Source organism: Octopus bimaculoides, chromosome 2, assembly GCF_001194135.2.
Source record: "Octopus bimaculoides isolate UCB-OBI-ISO-001 chromosome 2, ASM119413v2, whole genome shotgun sequence".
NCBI lineage: Eukaryota > Metazoa > Mollusca > Cephalopoda > Octopoda > Octopodidae > Octopus > Octopus bimaculoides.
The window spans coordinates 50,080,401-50,083,699 of NC_068982.1; the positions used below are offsets into that span (position 1 = coordinate 50,080,401).

The 3,299-nt window shown below is 37.7% G+C and overlaps 1 protein-coding gene across 2 annotated transcripts in view; it reads left to right on the forward strand.

Moving 5' to 3' along the window:
* The window catches only part of LOC106871309 (tRNA-splicing endonuclease subunit Sen54), a 105,636-nt gene that overhangs the window by 22,476 nt on the left and 79,861 nt on the right, over window positions 1–3,299 (forward strand). The window lies entirely within an intron of this gene.

Sequence of the window (3,299 nt, forward strand, 5' to 3'; positions counted from 1 at the left end):
CTCTGCAAATGATTCTGCCAGCTCACTGCCTTAAAAAAAAAATATTTATAAATGACAAAAGACCAAGACCTCTGGAGATACGCTGTGACTGCAAAGAACCAGCAAATAAAGTGAGTTCACAGCACTATCCTACACCAGTTTCGCATAACCAGACCCAGCCCATCAAAAGTAGCTTGGATCATAGGGCAGCCTGTTGTGCTTGAGGAGGCCTATTGGGTCAAGTACATCAGCATCAAAATGAATATCAAATGGAAATTGTAGTTGTGATACCTGTCCTGGTGGCACGTAGAAAGCACCATTCGAATGTGGCTGATGCCAGCACCACCTTGACTGGCTTCTGGGCCGGTGGCATGTAAAAAGTGCCAACTGATCATGGCCGTTGCCAGCCTGCTCTGGCCCCTGTGCCAGTGGCACATAAAAAACACCCACTACACTCATGGAGTGGTTGGCATTAGGAAGGGCATCTAGCTGTAGAAACACTGCCAGATCAGACTAGAGCCTGGTGCAGCATCCTGGCTTCCCAGAACCCAGTTGAACTGTCCAACCCATGCTAGCATGGAAAACGGATGTTAAACGATGATGATCATCATCATCATCATCAAAATTTGTCCACCCATCCAACTGTATCCAGCCAGCATGGTGAAGCAGATATAGAAATTATTTAACCCTTTAGCATTCAGATTATTCTGGCAAATGTTCTACTTGTTAATTCATATTGCTTTGAATTAATCCAACATTATCTCATAGCTTTGCGGTTTTGATGATGTGATTGTATATTTCAAGAAAGTACCTTGTTAGGTAGGTGTCAGAGGCTGGGTTTGACCAGTTTGAGCATAAAAGCAGTAGAATATTCGGACCTAATATGGTTGGTTTAACTCTCTTGAGACACATGGTATTTCGGTATATGTTGCCAAAAAGACTAGATTGTTTTTCTGTTGAGTTTGAAATTGATGGGTGCTTGTAGATAAAGTGCCTAAAACTACTTTATTAATATGTAAAACTATATATATTACGAAAACTTATGAACAGTACAATACATCAATAAGAAAACTAAAACAACAGAATACATGTAAATAAATAAAATAATAAGCATAAATTTTGTTTTAGTATTTGGTTTGCAAGATTCTTTATGTGAATTCGCGTGTTGAAGCATAAATGTTTCTGTGAAAAAAACAAAGAAAATGTACTGAAAGACAATCTCTGATTGGCTATTACAGTTCAAAATCAACCATTCACATTTGTCTCATCAGGCCCAATAAATTGGCCTCAAAGTCCTTTCAGCTTGTATCCCTTGGACCAACCAATTGGCCCAGTGTGTCTCATTTTAACCCTTAATACTTAAGGGTTAAAAAAGATTAAAAAAGTAAAGAGAAATAAATATAATGGAAATAAGCGTAACAGGTATAGAGGGTTATGTTAGCGATACATACTTGGTAACATTAGAAGAAGAACAAAGTTATTTCTTGTATTGTTTTGTTCTTTTTTTTTTTTTTTTTTTACTACCCAATACATAGCTGCCCACATATCATGCCATTACATTGTAGAATGCTGCTAACAAGAATGCCCAATACTACATCTTTGCTCAAGTTACTGCTTGGCCTTCTACAAGAACAATGCTGGCTTCTCCTGACATTTGTACAAAGACTTAAGGATACAGTTAATTTACTGCACTCCCTTACCAGCTTATCTCTTCACATTTAACTGTTGTTATCATCATAAATCTCTTTAGTAAAAATAAGTCCCCACCCTCTCACAGCTGTCAGTTTTCTTTTGTTATTACCCTTTATTTATTTTATGTGTGTGTGTGTGTTTCTTTTTCTGTTCTAACTGATTAGAACCAGTGGTTTTGTTGATGTCTATTGCATTTGTATTCTTTATTTCTCTTGCTGTTTTTGTTTTGTTTTTTACTATCCCCTTATTGAATGTGTTTTGCATCTAACTTGTGTTTATATCTTTCCTGGCCGGGCCTCCTTTTGTTTATAATCATTTATTATAATTTTTTTTTCTTTTTTTTTTAACACTGTGACAGCCTATTTCTTTCTGTAATCACTGTACTTTACCTGACAAGATGGATTCCTTTATAATGTTCCGCATAATGGAATAAGTTAGTGTACTGTGAGAAGAAGATCCTGAAGTTTCAACTGCAGGCTCCTAATATTTCAGAAGCTGGTCTTTTCTTTCATCATCATCATCATCATCATCGTTTAACGTCCGCTTTCCATGCTAGCATGGGTTGGACGATTTGACTGAGGACTGGTGAAACCGGATGGTAACACCAGACTCCAGTCTGATTTGGCAGAGTTTCTACAGCTGGATGCCCTTCCTAAAAAAACAAAAGCATTTTCATAGGTGTAGGCATGGCTGTGTGGGTAAAAAGCTTGCTTCCAACCACATGGTTCCGGGTTCATTCCCACTGCATGACACTTGGGCAAATGCCTTTGACTTTAGCCCAAGTTTGATCAAAGCCTTGTGAGTGGACTTAGTAGACAGGAACTGAAAGAAGCCTGTCGTGTGTGCATATATATATATTTATATATATTCTTTTATTTTTCGTTTTTGGATTTGGTTTGCAAGATTTTTTATGTGATTCCGTGTGTTGAAGCATATTCTGTTGTGTCTGGGGAGAGTCATTTTCTTATCGTGCCTTAAAATTTAACACACACACCGTTAACGGTGAGTGTGTTAAATTTTAAGGCAAGATAAGAAAATGACTCTCCCCAGACACAACACAATATTCTTTTACATGTTTTAGTCATTTGACTGGGGCCATGCTGGAGCACCGCCTTAAAAGGTTTTTAGATGAAGAAATCAACCCCAGGATTTATTCTTTATAAGCCTAGTACTTATCCCATTGTATCTTTTGCTAAACTGCTAGGTTACGGAGACATAAACACACCAACTTCAGTTGTCAAGTGATGGTGGGGGAGAGACATACACACACAAGCATAAATATATATACATATATGTCAGTGAGTGGACAAATGAAAGAAGGGCACTCAACACATTTATTGGGAGTTACATATATGGATCAAAACAGTTTGATACAACTTCCATGGTACTTTAAGTTTCAAAGCATGATGCTAATCCTCAGCCTTTGGAAATATGTAATATGCACATATATATATATATATATATATATATATACATGATGGGCTTCTTTCAGTTTCTGTCTACTAAATCCACTCACTGGGCTTTTGTCAGCCCGAGGCTATAGTAGAAGACACTTGCCCTAGATGCCATACTGTGAGACTGAGCCTGGAACCATGTGATTGAGAAGCAAGCTTCTTACCACACAGCCA